This window comes from Cervus elaphus, chromosome 31, assembly GCF_910594005.1.
Source record: "Cervus elaphus chromosome 31, mCerEla1.1, whole genome shotgun sequence".
Lineage (NCBI taxonomy): Eukaryota > Metazoa > Chordata > Mammalia > Artiodactyla > Cervidae > Cervus > Cervus elaphus.
In genome coordinates, this window is record NC_057845.1 from 40291348 (window position 1) to 40317683 (window position 26336).

Consider the following 26336-nt stretch of genomic DNA (forward strand, 5'->3'; position numbering starts at 1 on the left):
TGCTGCAAACAGAGGAGGATTGGAAACTTTATGAAAAGCCGGTTACATATGTGTGCTATTTGCATAATTGATTCAGATTTTTTTCTCCTCTTGATAAACATACTGCTAAACTGAAATGTGCATTTTGGGCACCAACCAGGAATGAGCAGGAGAAGAGAGAAAGAAGAAGGAAAGGAAACTACACTAGAAAATAAATATGATAGAATAAGGTAGCAAAGGAAAAGATGGTTAAAAATCCTTTGAGCATTTACCACATACTAGGCTTTGTTCAAAGCACTTTACTCACATGAGTCCTAGAAATCAAGTATATATTTTCTCTATTGAAAGATGTGAACCTGAGGTATGTTAAATAACTTCTACGTGGTCACAGAGCAAGGAAGTAATTCAGCAAAATTTCTAAGCCAAACATATTTTAATCTTCAATGTATCTGTGGTCATTTTACAGCTCAGTGCTTTTTATTTAAGATTTTGCCATGTAAAGATAAAGGGAAAAGTAATACAAGGATTCAGACATTAAAAAGTAACCTGGCTGAATACTGAATTACCTTGGGATACCACTGATGGGATAGACTATATTACTTTTAGATTATCACCCAGATAATAATGCATATATGGACAATGTCAGCGGTAGGAATTCTTGAAAATTGGAGCACATGGAAATATTTTATAAGAGATATGGATGAAGCGTCATGAATTAGATAAAACAAAGGTGAATCAAGGGAAACAGTAAAATGGATAGATGACATTAGAAAATTTTAAAGAAAATACACAACATAAGTTTCTCTTTTAATGAAGGGAATAGGTTACTGACAAGAATAGAGCTTTCGGTTCAGTCGATCAGTCCTGTCCAGCTCTTTGCGACCCTATTGACTGCAGCATGCCAGGCTTCCCTTGTCCATCCCCAACTCCCGGAGCTTGTTCAAACTCATCCATCGCATTGGTGATCCCATCCAACCATCTCATCCTCAGTTATCCCCTTGTCCTCCCGCCTTCAGTCTTTTCCAGCATCAGGGTCTTTTCCAATGAGTGGGTTCTTCACATCAGGTGGACAAAGTATTGGAGTTTCAGCTTCAACATCAATCCTTCCAGTGACTATTCAGGACTGATTTCCTTTAGGATGGACTCGTTTGATCTCTGTGCAGTCCAAGGGACTCTCAAGAGTCTTCTCCAACACCACAGTTCAAAAGCATCAGTTCTTCAGCACTCAGCTTTCTTTATAGTCCAAATCTCACGTATATACATGACTACTGGAAAAACCATAGCTTTGACTAGATGGGCCTTTGTTGGCAAAGTAATATCTCTGCTTTTTAATATTCTGTCTAGGTTGGTCATAACTTTTCCTCCAAGGAGCAAATGTCCTAATTTCATGGCTGCAGTCACCCATCTGCAGTGATATTGGAGCCCCCAAAAATAAAGTTTCTGTTTCCATTGTTTCCCCATCCATTTGCCAGGAAGTGACGGGACCAGATGCCATGATCTTAGTTTTTGGAATGTTGAGTTTTGAGCCAACTTTTTCACTCTCCTTTTTCACTTTCATCAAGAGGCTCTTTAGTTCTTCACTTTCTGCCATTAGGATGTTGTCATCTGTGTATCTGAGGTTACTGATATTTCTCCTGGCAATCTTGATTCCAGCTTCTGTGTCATCCAGCTCGGCATTCTGCATGAATAGAGCTTTACTCAGTGCTATTTATAGGTTAAAACAAGTGAGTAGATAAGCAGAAAGGATGGAAAAACTTTGAACCATGGTAATTTGAATGGCCATTTTAACTAAAGTTGCCTTTTCTCAGAGATACTACTTCAGTTGGTTTTACAAATGTGTAAAGACAACTAGATGATGTATTTGACAATCTTTTGATATAAAGCATATCTGGTGTTTTTCTGAATAAAGTATTTTCTAGGAATAACTTTTAAATTGATAAGATTTTCTTCATTTAATGACATGAACTAAAAAATATTTTTAAAATCATATATTGTATGATTTACATTATAAATCACATAAAGTATGTGGCTTAGTAAATTATCTCATACTGGTTTTATTTTTTATTCTTTTTCTTTTTTTTTTTTTTTACTTAAAATGCCCATTTTACCCATAGTAACATACTGACTGATGCAGTTACAGTAGTAGGCATTCATTTTGTGCCTGTAAAGAAAACCATTTCAGGTTATTTGAGTAAAATGTAAGCACCTTTGTTTAGCAAATATGAAAAATAGACGACTAATTTCTAGCAAATGATTCTTTAGGCTTTCAAAAATGAATGAAAAGAAAATATATTTATTCTGAAATGCTTGTCAACTCATTTTTGCCAATATTGAAAATATACTTTAAAAAAAATTCATGTCCTGAATTCAGTTTAACAAGTTGCTATTTTACGTTCTTGGTGTCAAGTACTCTTTTGAAGTTTAGAAATAATGTCTTCGCAGTCTTAATGCCAATGAGAGTATCTTCAGGTAATTCTCAGTAATGTTTTGTGAAAGAATAATAAAGGGAGGAATGAATTCTGGTCAAGAAAAATTGGTTGTAGGATGTAACATATCAGTAACATATCAGCTCTTTCTTATACACTGAAGGAATCACAGGTGGGCTGAAGAGAGCGTAGAAGCACCTTTTAGGAAAAGAGAATGACCTGAAGACAGGCACACTATTCTTAAATGTATGCATTAGGTTTTAGGAATGTTCAGAATAATATGTGTGTCTGAAGGGAAGAGATGTGGTGGATAGTGAGTGAAAGTTGCTCATTCGTGTCTGACTCTTTGCCACCCCATGGACTATACAGCCCATGGAATTCTCCAGGCCAGAATACTGGAATGGGTAGCCGTTCCCTACTCCAGGGGATCTTCCCAACCCAGGTATCAAATCCAGGTCTCCTGCCATTGTAGGCAGATTCTTTACCTTCTGAGCCACAAGGGAAGCCCAAGAATACTGGAGTGGGTTGCCTATCCCTTATCCAGGTGATCTTCCAGACCCAGGAATCCAAGTGGAGTCTCCTGCATTGCATGTGGATTCTTTACCAGCTGAGCTGGTAAGCCATTTACATAAGCTTTTTAAAATATAAAGTGACAATATGAAGCAGTGTGACAGGTTTCCTTTGTCACTTTTAAACTGGTTTAGAAGGCAGTCCCGAGAATTCCAGTAATGCTGTGGAAATATTGCCATTTTAATTTACAATCAGAATAAGCTGCATTCAGCTAGGAGCGAAGGAATCTAAGTTCCAGTTGCCATCTTGCACCATGTGATCCTGAATACTCTCAACTTCTGAAATCAGAATCCTCATGACAAAAGGAAAGGGGGTGAATCAGGCCATCCTAAATATCCTTTCCAGTTTTGTACTTTGTAATTCTGTGATGTCAGAGTAGCATGTCCCAGGCTGTTTGGGATCAGGGATTTGAGAACCTAAGTTCATATACAGTACTTTTAATCTTCATGCTTCTTTACTGAGTCCTGTTCTTATTAAATGTATTTTTACATTCTGTGTATTTAAATATATTTAAATAGTCTCTCCATCATTAGCAATAAAAAATGTTTCTCAAGAATGTACTTTTCGTCTAGCTATATTGTGGAAGACTTTGAATTTCAGTGTCTGAATTGATTTCTATATTGTGTATCTCAACCCCAGTGAGTAGAAATAAAAGTAAAAACTTTCTGAATTCTCTTGAGCAATCAAAAATTATTGAAGTTTTCTTTTGTTTAGGACAATAATATCAATAGTTGGGAGTGAAAGACAACTTGGAAAATTGTTAGAAAATAATGTTCAAAATAGAGGCTTTAGTGATATGTTGAGAACAGAGTGAAATTGAATAATTGTGTTTGTATAGAGAATAGAGCTTGGTTTTAGAAAAGAATGAGTACATCAGGGAATTGGGGGACCAGTGGTTATAATTCTTAACACTGTGCTCTCACTGTCTGATGTTAAGTGTTTTCTATCTACGTCATTAAAATCTGTTAATAACTTTATCCTGTAAACGTCCTTTCTATCCTTTGTCTGTCAAGTATACTACACTAAGGAGGTAAAATGATGATCTGGCAGAGTAGCTGACAGAGTGCCGTGATAATCAGTGAAAGAATGCTACATGAATAGAAACTTTTGTGCAGCACTATAGAAGTTACCTGAATACAATCAAAGTGTTTTCACAAATATAAAGTATAGGCAGATGCCCTGGATTTTCTATTTGCTATTAGTAACTAATAACTGGTTAACACTAAATTTTACTATGTGCAAAACTGAAGAAGCTATTTCAATTTTGAAAGTCTCCTGAGTGGGAGACAGATAGTTTTTAAGAAGTCATGTTATTTCAATGCTAATAAGAAAAAAGAAACACAAAAATATAGCTCATGCAATAACTTTGTACAAAATAAGCAATTAAAAAATATGCGTCTCGTGAGTTTGTTCTCATAATCTGAAGATGTATTAAATAAAATTATATAAATTTTTTTGACACATTAACTCTCAGGTTTACTCCTTTTCTTTGATGCTTTTATTTATTCAGTTTATTTTTAACAAATACATAAAACTGTAAATGTAAAGGAATACAAGAAGAGGGTATATTAGTTAAATTTGACATTCAAATCCTTAATACCCTTTATATATCAGTCCCTGTTCGGTGCCACCCAACAGTAGGAGTTTGTCATTTTGGGGCATCTTGTCTCAATATTAACTCTTACTAATAAAAAGTAACTGCTGTTAACCAGAAAAATAAAAAGGCTTTCATGATTAAAACCTTATATTGTTTTCCTTGAGACTAAGTAGTTATATTTGATACTTCTTAAACTTTAATAGCCATGTGGCTTTTTTGTTTTAATACTGTAATTGAAAAGATAACATTTTTGGATAGCCACATTATGGCTCTTGGAGGTATATATACTTAATAAAACCTGATAGTTAAAGCATAGTATTTCATAATATAATTCCATAAAATATTATATAATTTATACCTAAAATTATATATACTTACTGTTGATGAAAAAATTTTATTTTTAAGCATTCTATTGACACACCTGAAATATTTTCACCATTTATTTTTATTTATAGTAGTATTTTTAGTGAGGAAATGAAATATTTGCTTGTTCTGGATTTTTTTTTCCCCACTCTCCTCTTTTGGCTACTGCTGTATGCATATAGATCAGATCTAGTTTACAAGGTTGAATGGACACAGATTTATGCACTTCAGTATTCAAAATCCAAAATTTCCCTTTCAACAGTAAAGTAGCTTTAACAAAGTTTTAAGAGACAACTGAATGTTAATAGGAAGAAAAAGTGCTATTGGATAGTAAGCTGCATTTTATATTGACTATGACAGAGATTAGAAAACTTTCTCAGATGCCAAACAATGGTTTCAAATGTATATTGTATGTATTTCATACATGTATGACATAGATGATAATTAGGGTTTGAATAATGTAAGGCCATAGAAAGTATGTGATCTTATCTGTTAAATATAGTGAATTAGTTTTAGGAAATTTACTCTGAGATAGGAAAATAGGGATAAGTCATTCACGCCTAGATGAAAGCTATGAGTAAACCTAGCATTTCAATTACTAATGATTCTTATATTGAAAAAAAATTAATGATTTTTATAGTAAAAGATGCTTATATTGCAACTAAAGTGTGTAGAAAGATAGTATATTTCATATATCAGATCCTATTATTTTCTAATAGCATTGTTCCTAAGTTGAAAAATCAAAGTAGAATGTGTTGACAATAGCAAATAGAATACCTAATAGTTAATTTATGCATTTCATATAGGAAGAACCAATTTATTATAGTACCTGATTTTAGCTGCATTTTTTGTACATTTTATACTACATTGAAATTATCCAAAACTACATGTATGTGTTTGAATTCTGAGAATATAAGCTTTAGTGATAATTTAATGTTAAAAATGGATGTCAGTTACTGTTTTCAATACTGATACCTAAATAGTTTTTTTCCTCTGAGAAACTTGACAATGTATATGATAGTTTTCTAAATGTCCATCAGATTAATTTCAATCATATTGTTTCACAATATGATTTGTGAAGAAATTTGAAAGAAATTACTTTTCAGTTTCCAAAGTTTCCATTGTCCTAGCCTGGCACTCAGAGATTCTTGCCTCAGTTATTCCTAGTCTGCTAATGAGCCACTTAGAGGCATTCTTCATTTTCCATTGTATTGTTCTTGATCTCTACCATTACTGTTTGATTTGTTCTTAGGACTTCCATCTCTTTGCTTATTACATTATCCCTCTGTTCTTTCCTGTTGTTTAAGTTACCACTAAAGCCCTTAGCATATTAACCATAGATTTTAATAATTCCTTATCTGATAATTCGAACATTCATGCCATGCCCGACTCTGGTTCTGATGTTTCTTCTCTTTAAACAGTGATTTTTTTGTCTGTCAGTACATCTTTTAAATTTTAATTGAAAGGTGGGCATGATACCTGGGTAAAAGGAACTAAGGTAACTAGGCCTTTAGTAAAGTAGTGGTAATGTGTGGGGGAAAGGAAAGTGCTGTGTGGTCCTGTAATTAAGTCTAAGTCTTTTAGTGAGCCTGTACCTCTGGACTATGAAGTTCACCAGGGCTTCTCAATTTTCTTTTCCCTCATTAAGTGGACAGGATGGCTAGAGGGAGCTGAAGCTGGGTTTCTCCCTCCCCTACACAGAAGTCTGGAACTGGTTGGAGCTGGATATTTGCCTTTCCTCGGGTAGGTTCAGTTTGGTTCAGTTCAGTTTAGTTGCTCAGTTGTGTCCGACTCTTTGCGACCCCATGAACCGCAGCACGCCAGGCCTCCCTGTCCATCACCAACTCCCGGAGTTGACTCAAACTCATGTCCATCGAGTCGGTGATGCCATCCAGCCATCTCATCCTCTGTCGTCCCCTTCTCCTCCTACCCCCAATCCCTCCTAGCATCAGGGTCTTTTCCAATGAGTCAACTCTGCATGAGGTGGCCAAAGTATTGGAGTTTCAGCTTCAGCATCAGTCCTTCCAATGAACACCCAGGACTGATCTCCTTTAGGATGGACTGGTTGGATCTCCTTGTAGTCCAAGGGACTCTCAAGAGTCTTCTCCAACACCACAGTTCAAAAGCATAATTCTTCAGTGCTCAGCTTTCTTTATAGTCCAACTCTCACATGCATACATGACCACTGGAAAAACCATAGCCTTGACTAGAAGGACATTTGTTGGCAAAGTAATGTCTCTGCTTTTTAATATGCTGTCTAGGTTGGTCATAACTTTCCTTCCAAGGAGTAAGTGCCTTTTAATTTCATGGCTGCAGTCACCATCTGCAGTGATTTTGGAGCCCAAAAAAGAAAAGTCTGACACTGTTTCCACTGTTTCCCCATCTATTTTGGGTAGGTTAGGCTCTGTTAAAACCCCAGATCCCAGTAGGCAGTTAGGGCCCTGGTAAAGTACTTTATCCTCAGATCAGGCCTTGTTAAGAAGAGCCAAATGATCTGGCATATTTCAAAGGGATTAATTTACATTTTCAACTATTATCAATATTGTATAGTTAGAAGTGGCTGAAACCTTTGTTTATAGAGTTTCACAAATTATGACTATGCTTAATTTTCTCTGCCTTCTGGTTTTATACAAAGAACTTTCTGAATTTTTCACTTTCTCATCACTTCAATCACTACTGGTAGTAGATGGTTTTATTTTTAAGTTCATTTAATCTAAAAATGAATCAAGCTTTTATGCCTTTGATTGCATGACATTACTACTGTCATTCTGCCAATAAAGCAGGACTTGGGAGTTGCTCATGACACAGTTTGAATAGTGAACCATGACACACCCAAGAGCTTGTCAAAATTTAACCCCACATATTGACTTCACAGGAGACCTAATAAAATCCTCCCCCAAAACACTCAAATATTGTCATCAGTCGACAGTAAGAACTGTACTTAAGCATTTTATATATTTTTCATTTAATCCAAATAATATCTATGTGAAGTAAGTATTATTCGCACCATTTTATGAATGAAAAAAAACCTGAACCTGAGAAAAGTAATATCATGTGCCCAAGTGTCTAGTGACATTCAGCTGGTACTAAAACCAGGGTCTGCTGCTGCTAAGTCGCTTCAGTCGTGTCCGACTCTGTGCGACCCCATAGACGGCAGCCCACCAGGCTCCCCCATCCCTGGGATTCTCCAGGCAAGAACACTAGAGTGGGTTGCCATTTCCTTCTCCAGCGCATGAAAGTGAAAAGTGAAAGTGAAGTCGCTCAGTCGTGTCCGACTCTTAGCGACCCCATGGACTGCAGCCTATCAGGTGCCTCCGTCCATGGGATTTTCCAGGCAAGAGTACTGGAGTGGGGTGCCATTGCCTTCTCCGAAACCAGGGTCACTCAGTCTCAAAGCCAGGATTGTTAGCCACTCAGTGTACCATGAACTGATTTTCAACATTGTGATTGGTGCTATGGAGAGTGTAAAATAATCTATACATTTACTCAAGTGCAGTCTTAACCTAGTTATAGTGTTCTTACAATGATACAGATTTTGTGTCAAAAGATATGTGCTTATTGGAAAGTGCTAAAAAGTAGATTAACTCATCTTTGAAGGGCAAAGGATATCCCAAAGCTAAAACTGGTTAATTTTTAAGTTTAGTCATTTAGTCAGTGGCATAACAGTATTTGGTGCATGCTTATATTTACATATGTTTTTTCTCTTAGAAAAGAACTAAAGAAATATTTCTCTAGTGTATTTCTTTGGAGTCTATTCTTTCATGTTTCATTGTTATTAACTACATCTTACATGTATTTGTCATTGACTGTAGCTAAAGAGTGAAATATAAAGTTCAGTTCAGTCCCTCAGTCATGTCCAACTCTTTGCAACCCTATAGACTGCAGCACACGAGGCTTCCTTGTCCATCACCAGCTCCCAGAGCTTGTTCAAACTCATGTCCAGCAAGTCGGTGATGCCATCCAACCATCTCATCCTCTGTCCTCCCCTTCTCCTCCTGCCTTCAGTCTTTCCCAGCATCAGGATTTTTTCCAGTGAGTCAGTTCTTCGCATCAAGTGGCCAGAGTATTAGAGTTTCAGCTTCAGCATCAGTCTTTCCAATGAATATTCAGGACTAATTTCCTTTAGGATTGACTGGTTGGATCTCTTTGTGGTCCAAGGGACTCTCAAGAGTCTTCTCCAACACCACAGTTCAAAAGCATCAATTCTTTGGTTCTTAGCTTCTTTATAGTCCAACTCTCACATCCTTACATGACTACTGGAAAAACTATAGCTTTGACTAAATGGACCTTTGTTGACAAAGTAATGTCTCTGCTTTTTAATATGCTATCTAGGTTGATTATAGGTTTTCTTCCAAGGAGCAAGTGTCTTTTAATTTCATGGTTGCAGTCACCATCTGCAGTGATTTTCAAGCCCCCCAAAATAAAGTCTGCCACTATTTCCATTGTTTCCTCATCTATTTGCCAAGAAGTGAATGGACCAGATGCCCATAATAGAGTAGTCCAACCCAAAACTCCCTTATCGAAATAAGTATATTAGAAATGTTACAGACATTAGATAACACAATTAGATAAATGTTGTTTAGTTGCTAATTCGTGTTTGACTCTTTTGTAACCCTGTGGACTGTAGCCCACCAGGCTCCTCCTTCCATGTAATTTCTGAAGCAAGCATACTGGAGTGGATCGCCATTTCTTTCCCCAAAGGATCTTTCCCCCTCAGGGATTGAACCGGCATCTCCTGCATTGGTAGGTGGATTCTTTACCACTGAGCCATCTAGGAAACGCAGAGAAATTTTAGAGTTTGTCCTTCTCATACCATCAGTAAATTAACCAAGAGGCATATTGAGTCTCCACTATAGTTAGTGCCTGGATGCCCTATTCCCTCAACTGTAACTTAATGAGACAAAGGTAGACATCTGGTCAAAAAACATCCAATTAATGGCTAATCAGCTACCTGTTACCTCTCACCTATGATTTCCATAAATGGCTAAATCAGTCACATTCTTTTTTTAAGAATTTAGGGTTTCTAAGTTCAGAGCTGAAGAGAATTACAATCAGAAACTTCTGCCATAAAGATACACTTAAAGATTCATGCATGAAAAAGTAGAGTAGAGGAGTTCTGATAAACCGAAGTCATGTGCAAGTAAATGTTCTAAGACAGTGGAAAACAAAATAAAACAGCAGTTAAAGGGCAACCAGTCAATAGTTAGGAGCATGGAGAACATAACACATGCAGAGAAAAATCATGAGAAAATAACAGTGGAGTAGTCAGTACTCCTGGAGCTGACTAGGTTGCTGCTAAATCTCCAAGCCAAGTTCTTTAGTATTCTTAAAATAAATCCTATTTGCATGAGTTACCAAATTGTAAAGGCAGATTGTAAACTTGATGATGATGATGATGACTACAATGATGACAGGAGAAAAAATAGACAGCAGTATATTAAATTCAACCAGGAAATGTGAAAAGCCATGGAAGCTAGGGTTCCTTGAGGAGAATATAGGAAAATGAGTCATCCAGAGCAATAGGCCTTCTTTTATCAACTCTTGCATGGGTAAATGACCTCCCCTGCATGCAAGCAATTGGGGAAACAGGTGAATGAATATTATTCATTAGAATCCATAAATTTTTAAATATTTAATACCTGAGCAACCATGAGATGTGACACTTCTCTCTGCACTATCTCAGGATACTCCTTCCCATAGAGCAATCCCTGCAAGTAAGTAAGTAAATGGATTTCTGCCTTATTTTTCACCAGTTTAATGAACATGTATTGGATAATGATGAAATTAATTCCATGGGAAGGTGGAGAAATAAGAGAAAAAGCAGGTAACAACAAATTAAGAAATCAGATGTGAAAGTATTTTCTGACATCTGTAAATTTGTAATTAGCTTCATATTCTTAGGGCAACTGAAAAATAAGTATATATGCTATTCATTTTCCAGTATCTCCACTATTCTTTAATGTGTAGCCTTAAAGCTGTCTTCTTGTAAACATATCTATTTTAAAAAATATGGTTTACTTTAATCTAGCTACTTTTGATTTACATAATGTAGTCTTTTCGTTATCCTATTAATTTTTGCATTGTTATTTATAAAACTTTAACTTAGTTTCCTACTTCTGAGAGAAGTTTCCAGTTGTTCTTTTAAAATGAATTCCTAAATTATATAATCCAAGCTAAGGTTCTGGTTTTATCAGAAAGTTCTAATTGTTTTAAATATAGAGTCATTCCAGATATTTATAAATCACTTCATTTATAAATGTAAGTGTCTATGTCTCAATCCAAAGCAAGCACATGCAAAATTAAATTCTCTCATGAAAGCCTAAAGGATTATTAATGAAATACTAAACTAGATGAAACATAGTAGGCCACATATTTTTATAAATTTAATTGTATTTTAAGTGATTGACTAACTGTATGCCCTATGACCAGTCGTGGTGGTTTAGTCACTAAGTCGTGTCCAATTCTTGTGACCCCATGGAATGTAGCCCACCAGGCTCCTCTATCCATGGGATTTTCCAGGCAAAAATACTGGAGTAGGTTGCCATTTTCTTCTCCAGGGGATCTTCCTGACCCAGGGATTGAACTCAGGTCTCCCTGTACTGCAGGCAGATTCTTTATCAACTGAGCCAGCAGGGAAGTTCCATGACCAGTTACCAAATTCTATTGATTCTACCTCCTAAAGCTCTTTCAAATCAGTCTTTGTCACTAATGCATCAGTTTGGCTTCTCCAAATTATCATGGTTGTGTTTTAAATTGCCCACTTACTTTGGGTCTTCTCTGCCTCTTTCCAATCCATCCTTCATCTTGTTGCCAGAACTGTTCATCTAAAGTGAAGACTTAACCATGTCCCTATTCTGCCTAATCCCTGCTTCCCTTACCTACATCATTTAACCTGTGGCCCACAGTTTCCTCTCTGTTTTATTTTCAGCCACTCTACCTTCTACCTTTTTGTGAGACTTTTGTAGTTTCTTTCATGTAATTCATTTCCTCTTATCTCTGGATATAAGACAATGCTGTTGAATTTATCTGGAAAGTACTATTGCCAACTCCCACCTTCTCTGGCTTTCATATATATATGAAATGCATACATATATATATTTATGTTTATATACATACGTACGCATATATTTTTTAAGACACAGCAGATTTCCTGTCTTTTATGAGAACTCTTATACTGCCAAAGGTTGAATTCAGAAACTTTTCCGAAGACACCAGGAACTCAGTGCATATCACAGCATTTATCTCATGATATTTAAATGTCTGTCTCTTGCTAGATTTTTAACTGTTGGAAGAATGGATTGGGTGTGTCACTTTGAGTTAGTGAATGCCGTATGACAAATGTTCAGTAAAAGTTTGTTGAATAACTAAACAGATGTACAAGTGATAAATTTTTTTAACATGCATATTGGTTAAAGGCTTATTATGCAGCTCTCACTGATGCTGGAACAATTTGTTATTGACTTTGGGCATAATCATAATGTGCCCAAAAAAGACCAAATAATTATGAAAATTTAACTCTCTTATTCAGGATTGGTTTTGAGTACAAGTGAAAAAGTGTGTACCTTTACTCTCATTTTCATATTTCACACAATCCATTCATCTTCTTCTTAGCCATTTTCTCACTAAAATTGATATTGAAAGGTGGGTGAGAAAGATATTTACCTATGAAATAAAAAGACCATTAAAGAGCTTATAAGTATTTAAGCAACACCAATCAAGACATAATACCCTTCCAAAGAATTAATGATCAGTTTAGAAGAGTTGATGATCTGAATCACATCTGGGAAATATTAACCCCAGATGGTTATTGGTACTGTACCTTGTTATTAAGATGAAAATAAAAAGTGAAGCATATGGATTTTTAATGGTTGATAGATGGACTGCAAACTTTAGAGAATTTATGCTAACCAGTTGAGCTTTCAAAAAGCATAGGTCAGTGTTAAATGTTAAATACGTTCTGTACTCTGTATTCCATGCAATTAGTATTTTTTATCTAATGTACCGCAGTAAGCAAATTAGATTCTTAAAGTGGCTTGACTTTATTTTAGCAAAAAAAGAACAAAAACAAAAAACTGTTATGTTCATAAATGTAATGCTTAGCTTAGTCTTCATCTCCCTCCTAATTAGGTAGCAATATATACAACAATGGGCTTCCCTCATAACTCAGCTGGTAACGAATCCACCTGCAATGGAGGAGACCCCAGTTTGATTCCTGGGTTGGGAAGATCCGCTGATGATGGGATAGGCTACCCACTCCAGTATTCTTGGGCTTCCCTTGTGGCTTAGCTGGTAAAGAATCCACCTGCAATGCGACAGACCTGGGTTTGATCCCTGTTTTGGGAAGATCCCTGGAGAAGGGAAAGGCTTCGCACTCCAGTATTCTGGCCTGGAGAATTCCATGGACTATGTAGTCCGTGGGGTCCCAAAGAGTCGGACGCACTGGATGACTTTCACTTTCACAACACATCCACATGAGTACACCTAACTGCTAGGAAGGTGGAAAATATAAGCAATTCTGGGAAGAAGAAGAAATGGACGTTAGGTGAATAAACTAAATGGCCAGTTATCAGACAATATTAATTCTCGTCTTCTTTTTTTTAAGCTCTCATTCACAGAACCTTAAATTTGAGAAGTACTATATCCAGCTAAAAAACCCTTCAGTTTCTAGTGTATTTTGCAGTTGTTATTTAGTCTTTAAGTCGTGTCCTACTCTTGCGACCCCATGGACTGTAGCCCTCCAGGCTCTTCTGTCCATGGGATTTCCCAGGCAAGAATACTGGAGCGGGTTGCCATTTCCTTCTCCAGGGAATCTTCTTACCCAAGTCTTCTGCATTGGTAGGCAGATTCTTTACAGCTGAGCCACCGAGGGAAGATCATTAGTTGTGACCAAAATACTATTCTAGCTGATGAGATGTAAATGGAGGTGTTCTGTGGAATTCGCAGGAAAGTTACTTAAAATGAGCTCTGTCAGCTAGAAGTCAGCTTTTTGCTGTCTAGAATCAGATAGAATGTCTTAGAGTTTCAGCAGACACCTTGAATCTTGAGGTAAAATTAAGGATGAGATTGTATGCTAGGATGATAGAGTTGTATATTGCACAGTCATTAAAATTGTATGTGTGGTATTGACTTCAATAGCATTAGAATGTTGTCCTATATAATAATAAGTAAAGGGCAAAACATTTCTAATCTTTATTTATAAAATGTGTATGCTGTAATAACATGAAAGGAAATAAAACCACTTATTAAGAATGTCTGACTGTAGGTCATGAGAATATGGTGATTTTGTTCACATTTCGTATTTTTTAAAGTTCTCTAAAGTAGGTAGATATTGCTTTAAATGTTAAAATTGATATTTACTAGATGTTTATTTTATGTTCTAGTACATATTTTATTAGTTTGTCCTGCTGTGTAATTTTAAAAGGATTTAGAGTGGTTTAGTGTTGAAATATTCCCAAACATCAAATACTAGTAGAAAATTATTTCAGGATACCCCTGGAATCCAGGGCTTAATATATAAAATTAATATAGATTAAACATATTTAGAAATATACCTTAAAAGACCACTGTATGTTTTCTGAGATTAGAAAGAAGAATATGCAGAATTTTATTAGATACTGAGGTGTTATTTATAATTGACATAAAAAATAAGAAAGACTGCCTTAATTCAAGTGGTAAAAATTGTGATTGAGAGAGGAAAGGATTGTTGGTATTTATTCAGTAGTGTCATTAATTTTTTAAATCGTATCTATCCATCCATCCAGCAACTATTCATTAAAAGTCTATGATAGAAGACCTGTTATGTACGTGTTGGTTTTTGTAAATTTTTCATTTATTTATTAACTTTGATGATTTTTAAGTGCAAATCATCTATTCAAAATGTTACAACTAGCCTTTTGCAAAAAGGCATTTGAGATGATCAGTTTTTTAAAAAAGTATGAACAATATGTCTGTCCTCTATCCTGTTAGTCATTAAAACACTACCACAAAATTAAAATAGTTATTTCTCCCAATATAATTAATGGTATTATGATTTTAGGAAAAAATCATATAAAACCAGTTGTTGCGGTTTTATTGTAATAAAAAGGTAGTGTGATTTTTGGAAATGTATTTTATTATCATTCCCATACCAATACATTGATAACAAAGTTTTTGTATCAGCACCAGTTGTAATCAGTAGAACTTATTTTATGTGTTTTATGCTGAGCTTCAGATCACTACCACACCTCCCCTACACACACACACACACACTCTCTGGCCCTCTCTGCTTACTGAGGCTCTTGATGCTGAGTAGTGATTTTGCTGTGTATATTAACAGACAAAATTTCTTCTCAAAGCAGCTATTTCCTCATTATCTAATTTACTTTGAACCAAATCTTGGTAGGTTCTAGCAACAGACCACAGTGGATAAAAAAGAGGGCAAGCTACCATTTGCTCTGGTTCTTTAGATTTACACCTAGGAAGCAAGAAGGATGTTATTCAGTCTTAAAGGCATCTTTCTGTAGTCTCAGCTGGGAACTGAGACTATTTGTAGACTCATTCTTCATTTAGAAAAGCAGTCTGCACCCAGTGTCTTCAAATTATGTTTTTCTGTAGTCCATTTCCTTCTACATAAAGAGAAATGTGTCATTTGTCTCTGAGCAGATGTTAACAAATATAATCAGGAATTCTAATGTAGCTGCATATATTAGAAAGAACAGCGAAATTCAGTGTTGTCCCATTTCAGTTGTGTCCAATTCTTTGCAACCCCTTGGACTGTACCCACCGGGCGCCTCTGTCCATGGTATTTTTCCATGCAAGAATATTGGAGTTATTTGCCATTATCTTCTAGAGGGAATCGTCGGAACCCATCTCTGGCATCTCCTACACTGGTAGGCAATTCTTTACCATTGAGCTACCTGGGAGGAGGAAGGTACTAACTAATTTTAATTAAGGTGTAGTTCATATGTCCTTTATGTGAGAATTTTTAAACATGGGTTCCAGAATTCATAAATGTTCTGTGAATGTGATGATTGATAATGTGGGCAATGTTATAGAAACCTCCATAGTGAATTTTGGCCTCAAAATTTATCTGATTTGGTAATTTCTCCCTTTGCCCAATCAAAGTATAGTGTGGAGGAATAAACCAATTTTTGTTTTCAATGGTGGGCTTGCCAATACTGCCACTTTGTGCCAGAAGGCTCTTAAGGCAAAAATGTCTTGTCCCTCAATTCATAACTTTTTAATCCTAAAGTCTTAAGACTTCACAACATAAAAGTGAATGAAAAGGAAAACTATTGATACTAAAAATTTTATATTACTGGGGTTTTAAGTAATTGATATTGTTGCAATTACCTGTTTTGAAGTAAATTTTACTAAAGAAACAAAACATTTATTGAAACTAATATTTGAAGTAATATTATTAAGGAAGGAAATATCTATTAAAACAAATGATACATAATTGGAATTTAACCTTAGCTAGGACAAAACCTAAAGACAGAGGGCAGCTTTTAGATAATGCTTTACCATCATCGTCCAAACTGTCTTTAATTTTAAAGTAATGCATGCCTGCTTAGTCACTTCAGTCGTGTCTGACTCTCTGCAACCCCATGGACCATGGCCCACCAGGCTCCTCCATCCATGGGATTCTCCAGGCAGGAATACTGGAGTGGGTTGCCATTTCCTTCTCCAGTGATAAGGTATGAAGTGAGTGAAGTGAAGTCGCTCAGTCGTGTCCGACTCTTTGCGAACCCATGGACTGCAGCCCACCAGGCTCTTCTGTCCATGGGATTTTCCAAGCAAGAGTACTGGAGTGGGGTGCCATTGCCTTCTCCTCTTAAAGCAATGAACTCTGCCTATATGATTATTTAATATTAAATTATCAATATTGTGAGCCATGTGAAGGACATAGATTAATACTGAAATGGGAAAACCATTGCTGATAGAAGTAACTTGTCATGGCATGAACAATAGAGAACATAGTTTAACCTCAGCAATACCTTCCTGCTTTCTGCATCTCCTCTTCCTTTTCATAATTGTATGTCTAATTTGGGGAGTCAGAGTAATCAGTCAAAATTGCAAGGGATTTTTTTATTCCCATTTTTTTCCCTTTTATAAATTACTTAATTTGTAGAACCAGTGCTTCTTTATGTATACTTGTAAGAAATGTAATTTCAGTAACCCACTAGTTAAAAAGACAAACTAATCAGTAATTGTTATAGATAATATTATATACTATGTGATGATATTTGTCTGTGCTTATCATGTACTAGTTTCCTAGGCTACTGTGATAAATTTTCACAGGTTGGTGGCTTAAAACAATAGCAGCTTATTCTCTCATGGTTTTGGAGGCCAGACGTCTGAAATCAAGGCATTGTCAATGTCAAGCTCCCTCTGAAGACTCTAGGAAAGAGTCCTTCTTTGCATCTTCCGAATTTGTGGTGTTGGCCATTAATCCTTGGCATCCCTTGGCTTGTAATTGTGTCTCTCCGTTAGCTCAAATGGTGAAGAATCTGACTGCAATGCAGGAGACCCAGGTCCAATCCCTGGGTTGGGAAGATCCTCTGGAGAAGGGAATGGCAGTCCACTCCAGTGTTCTTTCCTGGAGAATCCCATGAACAGAGAATCCCATGGACAGGTGAGCCCCAGTCTGTGGGGTCACAGAGTCGGACACAATTGAGCAACTAACGACTACTATTTTTGCCTCTGTGTTTCTGTGGGTGTCTTCTCTGTGTGTATCTGTGTCTTCACAGGGCTTCCTGAAATGGACACCAGTCATTGGATTTAAGGGGTACCCTAATTCATTATGATCTTATCTTGATTACATCTATTTCAGATGAAGTCATTTTTACAGGTGCTAGACGTATGTGAAGTTTGTGGGGTCACTATTCAACCCAGGGCATGTCAGCATGTTAATTTTTTGTAGTGCTATAAAAGGTATACTCATGATTTAAAGTAGAGCAATATGACAGTAAAATATGTGGGCTGATTCAATATGAAGTCAGTATTGTTTCTCAGTGTCTGTTTTTTTCTTCAAGGTCAACCTCTGATGTTCTGAGTATATCATCAAGTATGTACACATCAAGAAGTAGCTGAAAAGCTAAGGAGAGTTATAGTTATATGCTGGCAAAAGAATTGCTCCTTGTCTTCTGTCTTTTAATATTTCATTGTAAGCAGTAGTCCTGTTGTCCTAGAGAATCCCGTCTTTAGTAAAATTTAAAGATGTGCTGTTAAATTCCACACAGAGGATAATGGAAATAAAGGAATTTGGGAAATTTGCATACTTTTTCCAAGTTTAGGAAGCAATCCTAATCCACAGTTTAGCTATGGCCTTCAACAGCCTTATGTAGATGATCTTGAAATGTTTCTGAAATGATGCAAACATGTAATCGTTTTCTGTTAGCGTTTTGTGGTCCTCTGGGTGTTTCCCTCTGTCAGGGTTTGGTCTATCCTGTGCTGTGAGTCAGTGACAAAGTAAACTATTATCCGAGATGGTTCCCTTTGAAGAAGAGGTGAACATTACTAATGATTACTTTGGGATAATAAATATAAGCAGGGTATTAAATCCTTCTAGCTATTTATTAATTTACTGATCTTCTTATTGGTAATTGGAATAATTGTATTTCTCACATGCCTCAGCACAGGTAAACGTAATGATCAGACATAGCTTCTTTCACTTGCGGTTAATATTTCATAGTCACTGAGAGCTAAGGAGGGGGAGGATAATAATCCAGTGAGTTGACTGCAAATTGGGTTTCTGTTTTGCATAATCCCATGGAGGGGAGAAACTACATATATAATTTAGAAGAAAATGTAAAAGGTATTATTTGTTTAAGTTAAAGCCTCTTATGTAACAAATTAAATATTATTCTTGTACACACATTCCTTTAATCTGGGGTGTTTGGATTACTACAAATGATATTAAATGTTATTGAATATCTTCAGAATATTATTGAAAATATTCTGAAAGGAGACTTAAGTGTTCTTTACAAAAAAAAAAAAGTTCCATTAATCCTGATGATTACCCTTCATGGCAAATACATGAGGAAAAAATGAAAATAGTGACAGACTTTATTTTCTTAGGCTCCAAAATAAGTATAGATAGTAACTGCAGCCATGAAATTAAAAGATGCTTGCTCCTTAGAAGAAAAGCCATGACAAACCTAGACAGCATATTAAAAAAGTGGAGACATCATTTGCCAACAAAGGTCCATATAGTCAATGAAGGAAAGTTACATGGCTCAAAATAGCCTGGAGTTAAAATTCCCCTCCGGGTCCTCCCCACCATTCTATACAAAACAAAGAACTGTCTCACTGAAGAATAAAATAGACATTATGTTTGATTACGCCCAGCTCCCAGCTGGTCCCAGACTCTGATTGATCTCCAGAATTCCTTGCCCGAGCTGTTTAAGCAATAACTAGTCCGAACAACCTTGGAGAACAAGCCCCCCTAAGACAGTAGATTCCCACATATATGCGTATATGTACTTACTTTTTTCTTGGGTTAGTGCAGCAGCTCACTAATCTGACTGCTAAACCTTCTCGCCTCATTAAAGGTAAGCTGTTCTTGTAAAGTGCCTGTCTTGTTCTTTTTCTGAACCTCACCGTCTCTAACTCCCTTACCCTACAGTCAAAGCTCTGGTTTTTCTAGTAGCCGTGTATGGATGTGAAAGTTGGACCATAAAGAAGGCTGAGTGCCAAAGAATTGAGGCTTTCAAACTGTGATGCTGGAGAAGACTCTTGAGAGTCACTTGGACACCAGGGAGATCAAACCAGCCAATCCTAAAGTATATTAAACTGAATATTCATTGGAAGGACTGATGCTGAAGCTCCAGTACTTTGGTCATCTGTTGGGAAGAGCCAACTCATTGGAAAAGACCTTGATGCTGGGAAAGATTGAGGGCAAGAGGAAAAGGAGGTGATAGAGGATGAGATGGCTGGATGGCATCACTGTCTCAATGTACATGAGTTTGTTCAAACCCTGTGAGGTTGTGAAGACAGGGAAGCCTGGCATGCTACAGTCCATAGGGTTGCAAAGAGTCATGCATGACTGAGTGACTTAACAACAACAACAATCTTGATGATAGCTTTTTTACAGGGAAAGTATAGAATTTTCTTTTTAAGATCCTCAATTCAAAGTAATTGCAAGTTAAGTTATATAAATACATCTGTTGAGTCTCATTGATGCTATGTGGAAAGATATGTTTCAGGGGTATATTTTCAGTGTTCAGTTACAAGACAAAGCAAAGAAAATCAAGATAGAGGAATAAAGAATAAGAAAGTGAATACAGTGTATATAAGAATATAGAAAATAGGGAAGGAAAGAGAAGGGGCTTCTGAGGTACAGAGATGTAATCTGTGTGTCTGTGATCACAAACATAGAAAGAAATGTTTGGTTTTGGAAGTTCTTTATTATCTGTAGAATTTGATGGGTTTAGAACTTTTACAAAGAGGATTTTTGCCACATGAATAGGCTCTGGTGTGTGCCAATGAGATTAAGCATCCTATTCATCTCTGTCAGTCATGGCCCTTCAAAGACTGATTTCAAAGAATTACTGCTTATGAGCGGGAGGACATAAGGAAACATTTGAAAGAACAACTAATTAATGACATTATTACAGAGTTCTGTAACTATTATGCAAAACCTACAGTGTTGTGTGAACAAAATGCAAAACTAGAATATCCATGGATTTCCATGTTCCGAGTCTTAGCCTGAAAAATGTGTTAATATATCAGGCCACAGATTGATGATAAACTTGACTGCATGGCTAAATAGGAAATGGTGATCAGTATTGATTCTAACTACACATTTGGCTGGGAGTAGAAAAGAACTGTATCATTTCCATTGTGACATTTTGTGTCTAGAGGGAGCATGTTACGAGAGGCTAGAACTCATGGAGAATGAAGCCTTCAGTAAGACAGTACAGTTTTTATCAATTCATGAGACTCCCATCAGCCTGGAGGTACTGAAGTACTCTGCTTGGGCTCCTTAGGTAAACCCAAAGTATATTCGTGGAACTTGCAACAGGCCTAAATACTTGAGTATGCTAAATACTTGAGTATGAGGAAAGAGTGCCTATACTGGGAAAGGGAAAAAAAATTGGTGTGTGTGTGTAGATTGATAATAGTCAAGATGGTTATATATAGGTAAATAAAAGCAGATATTTCAGAACTGCATGCATAGCACAACCTTTTTTAACCTTAAAATAATACCTGCTAAAATTATTGGCCATATAAAGTGAAAGTGAAGTCGCTCATTCGTGTCTGACTCTTTGTCACCCCATGGACTGTAGCCTGCCAGGCTCCTCTATCCATGGGATTTTCTAGGCAAGAGTACTGGAGTGGGTTGTCATTTCCTTCTCCAGAAGATCTTCCCGACCCGGGATCAAACCCAGATCTCCTGCATTATAGGCAGACTCTTTCCCATCTGAGTCACCAAGGAAGCACACATTGGTCATATATATATATATACACACACACACACACACACATATACCTATACATAAATATGTATATATATGGATAATTTACATATAGTGATCGAAAATACTTGGTGAGTGACCTAAAATTTATTATACTGTGATAATTCAGTTACTTACTGAATTCAGGGTTGGTTTGAGAGGACTCTGGGAGAAAATAATTTTTTATTTTATTTTTTACTATATATCTTTTTATTTAAAAAAGAATTGTAGATGATATTCACATTCATTTTCCTGTCTTTAATAAGTAAGGAAAATGCTTAGACTTCTAAAAAGGGGCATAATTATTAAAATTTTGGTTGTCAAAACAGAATAAAAATAAAACTACATGATTTATAACTTAAACTTAGATTGAAAAGAAAGTGAAAGTAAGTCGCACAGTCGTGTCTGACTCTTTGTGATTCCATGGACTGCAGCCTGTCCCGTTCCTCTGTCCATGGAATTCTCCAGGCAAGAGTACTAGAATGGGTGCCATTTCCTTCTCCAAGGGGTCATCCCGACCTGGAGATCAAACCCAGGTCTCCCACATTGCAGGCAGATTCTTTACCAGCTGAACCACAGTTCAGTTCAGTTCAGTCACTCAGTCGTGTCTGACTCTTTGAGACCCCATGAATGACAGCACGCCAGGCCTCCCTGTCCATCACCAACTGCCGGAGTCCACCCAAACCCATGTCCATTGAGTCAGTGATGCCATCCAACCATCTCATCCTCTGTCACCCCCTTCTCCTCCTGCCCTCAGTCTTTCCCAGCATCAGGGTCTTTTCAAATGAGTCAGCTCTCTTCTCATCAGGTGGCCAAAGTACTGGAGTTTCAGCTTCAACATCAGTCCTTCCAATGAACACCCAGGACTGATCTCCTTTAGGATGGACTGGTTGGATCTCCTTGCAGTCCAAGAGACTGTCAAGATTCTTCTGCAGCATCACAATTCAAAAGCATCAATTCTTTGGCGCTCAGCTTTCTCTATAGTCCAACTCTCATATCCATGCATGACTACTCGAAAAACTATAGCCTTGACTAGATGGACCTTTGTTGACAAAGTAATGTCTCTGCTTTTTAATATGCTGTCTAGGTTGGTCATAAGGGAAGCCCAAACTTACATTGAAGGGACAACAAGAGCTTTCCTGTGTTGCCAAGTTGATAATGCTGGTGTCTTGATCCTTAGGGGGAAAAAGGTAGAAGGGGATGTGCTACATAATTCTTCTTGCCAAGGAAAAAAATGAGGATACAGGCTTCATTTTCTGGCTGCAAGTCTACAAGTATAATTATAATTTTCAAGAGTTTTGAAGTGACCACTGATCAATTTCCAACAAGTCATAGTGAATATTAGTGTTATAAAATATTTGAATATGCAGTTATATTTACTAATATTCATTTATGTGTCAGATTCTGCCAACCATGTCTTAAATATAGAGGGTATATAGTACCCTTTTTCTTTTGGTAAAAAGTTGGAAATTGCCCTGGAAAGTACTTTTTAACTATTGTGCTTATAAGAAAAATACTAGGAATTAAAGACACTGCATTTTACTATTAAGTGGGATGATTATGCCAGTGTCATAAAACTTATTACTAATTTAACATAGCAGAGTATTATGTTGAAAGAGAATAAAAAATGAGAAAAAGTCCTGAAAGGTCTAGGGTAGTGGATACCTCTTGGAATTCTTTAACATTATGTAGGAATCCTGCATTGGGTAGGATGGACACACTTGCTGTTAAATTGAGCAGATATTTATCAGAAAGTTATTTTAAAATTTTTGTTTATTTTTAATTGAAACACAGTTGATTTACAATGTTACACTAATCTAGAAAGATATTTTTAAAGCAGCGGCGTTCAGTTTTGTCTAGTAGGAAAACAACAACCTCCCTAGTTAATTCAGACAGAGGAATTAAAACAAGCTTTTTACAAATGTGTTAGAAGGACCAGAGAGTAAAAGGGTGAAGTAAATGTATGAAAATACCGGTATCTGCAAGAAACTACCACTATCCCTGGGGCTGAAGGGGTAAACGTTAAATGATTAGCCAGAGCCCCATGTTGGCGTGCTGCTATTGAAACTACTGACTGTTCAATTTTCAGCAAGCCAGGAGTCACACTCCTCCTAAATCTAAAGGGATCTTGTAGCCCAAGTGGACTACTTGTAGTGGACTGCTGAAACTGTTGGACTTATCTATGCCAGGACTGGAATCCACAACTCAGCTGTTGCTTCTGCATTGCCTGGAGCCAGAGCCAGTGAGGCTGTGTGGCTGAGACTGCTGAACCTCTCCTGCCTGAGCAGCCTCACTGATAGGACCTAACTGGGAGTTGGGCTGCAATAGATTCTTAGAAATCACTACCATGGGTACTAATTCTAATTCTGTTCATTAATTCAACAAGTGTATATTGAGTCTCTGTGTGTGCCAGGTACATTTTAAACACTGGAGACTCAGACATGGACATAACACAAAGCTTCTGTTTAACATGGTGCTTACATTTTAGCAGAGGGAGAAAGAAAATAATTAAATGCCTTACTATAATGTAAAGTGGGCTTCCCTCATAGCTCCGTTGGTAAATCATCTGCCTGCAGTGCAGGAGACCTGGGTTCTATTCCTGGGTTGGGAAGATCCCCTGGAGAAGGAAATGACAACCCACTCCAGTATTCTTGCCTGGAGAATCCCATGGAAGGAGGAGCCTGGCAGGCTACAGTCCATGGGATTGCAAGATTCGACTTAGCAACTAAACCACCACCACCATAATGTAAAGTGATGATGAGCACTTAGAAGAAATAATGAGAGAAGAGTGACAGACTAATGGTGAAATGGTGCTGAATTTGGGCAAGATCTCATTGATAAAGTAATATTTGAGCAAACCTTAAAGGAAAAAGGGATGCATGAGCCACATGAGTTGCAGAGAGGAGTGTTCTTGGGAGAACCGTCATCTGGTGCGGAACCTCTCAAGCTTGAATGATTGACAGGTGTGAGGAAGAACGTGAAAGCCAGCATGGTCAGTGCAAAAGGAGGAAGGGTAAGAGTTGTAGGAATTCATGACATAGAAGTGTCTCTCCTCTTTGCTTCTGCATTAATGCCAGTTAACTCCTTTGATTCAGATATTCTATGGAACCTTCTTTTAGAGATTGTTCAAAAGGTGCAGCAGAAATGTTCAGTTACTTGCCAGGATCCCAGCAGTGATAATACTTCTAAGTTTGATGTACAGGATGCTGATATGCATGAGGCTTCTGCCAAATAAAATTAGCTCTTTTAGAAATGAAAATATTCTACTTGTTAAATTCACATTGTGAACAGATAATAACACTGACAAAAAGGCATTAAAACTAGTGTTCTTGTTTTAGCTTGCTGATAGCACTGTCTATATTGAAAAGCAAATACATACCACAAACCGTAATACCAACAACATTCTTTCCTAGTCTTAACATTTATGTGAGTCTTGCCTAGGGAGTGGAAAAAGTACAAGTGACATGTGCTTGAAGATGTTAATTGCCTAGTTATTTAACATTTCTAAGAGAACAGAGAAAAATGGATTTAGAATTCAAAGTACATTAATATTTATGATATTGCAAATAGAGTTTCATTAAATCATAGATGTTTGATGGGGACTTGGGTCTATTAAAAACTTCAAGGTCTTCAGATCTTTCCTGTTCTGTGCATAATTTTATAGGAATATTTTGTTTTAAAATTCATCCAACATTATTTTACATATGATATAGAGTGTTCACCCTGTGTTTGACTTTTTTTTTAAATTGTAGCTTTTAATGTTCAGAATTATTAGTCTGAGCATGCAGTTACTCAATCCATGGCACTGGGCTTAATCATCCAGAATCCTGAATTCATCAAATTAAGGGTGAAAAACAGATTAAAAATCATATGTAATATTATTATATCTTTCTGCAAAGAAAGTAAGCACAAAATTAGTTATTAATGTTATCTAAGCCAAACTAGGTATTTTATAGTTCTGTGGCACTGATTTCTACAATGATAAATATTCTTGAAATGAAATCTCTCAATGTGTTTTGTTACTTGAAAAAAAAAACAAAAAATTCATAGCATGTAGGAAAGAAGACTATTAGTTATGCTCATTAGGATTTTCTTACTGTTATAGGAATCACCAAGAATGACAATCTGTATAGATACTTTAAATCTGTCCAGATTATCCTAAGAAGAAAATTTGATTTTAATTTACTATATCGATGAGTCAGTCTTTTTAAATAGTAAATTTTTAGGCTACACAAGTAATGGATTTTATCATAGATTACCTACAAATCATAGAATCTCATGTTTTGATTTTTAAAATCTTACAAATTTATTCTAATCTATATACAAAGATTAGTATAGTTCACAACTTGAAATTATATTTTATATAGTTTGAATATGTAAGGTCTGATAAGTATAGATTATATTGAGAAATAACTGGGAAACCCACTGAATTACCAAAATATTATTTTTCTTTCCTTTCTTTTCCTTTTTAAAATTAATGAATTATCCAGATTAATTTACCAGGAAATTGCTATGCATAGCTGCAAGAGACAGGTGGCAGGCAAGATAACTTCCATTTCCCCTACTTTGTCTCTCTCTCTCCCTCTCTTTTTCTTTTTACTTTTATTTCTGCAGATCCTGCAGTCTCAGATTTCCACTCTGTTCTGAGACCAACACTGTATGTGAAGTGGCTCAAGTGTCAGCCATCTTCGGTAAGTTTTACCTAAGTTCAGGCTTTTGTCTTCCCAGATTCTCAGTTTCTTTACTCTTGCAAGCCTGTTTTTCATGCTTCACACCTATTCCACATTACATCAAAACCTTCTTATGCCATGTACTTGCCTATTGAGCATCTTGAACACTCTGCCAGTGAAGGAACTTGTATCATGGTTATTCCACTTTAGACATCCTGACATGGCATGTGCTCTTGGGCTCTTACACCCCTTTTTAAGCATATCTTTGTGTCTTTGCTCTTTTGTCTATAATTTC

General features: G+C 36.5%; 1 protein-coding gene and 1 long non-coding RNA gene across 2 annotated transcripts in view; one reads left to right on the top strand and one right to left on the bottom strand.

Moving 5' to 3' along the window:
• The window catches only part of EPHA6 (EPH receptor A6), a 924354-nt gene that overhangs the window by 76982 nt on the left and 821036 nt on the right, over window positions 1–26336 (top strand). The window lies entirely within an intron of this gene.
• Window positions 1518–20890, bottom strand: LOC122687471. Its single transcript, XR_006339151.1, has 3 exons — window positions 20878–20890; window positions 15178–15182; window positions 1518–1657 (listed from the first exon to the last, which is right to left on the bottom strand). It is a non-coding gene; the product is annotated as an uncharacterized LOC122687471 (long non-coding RNA).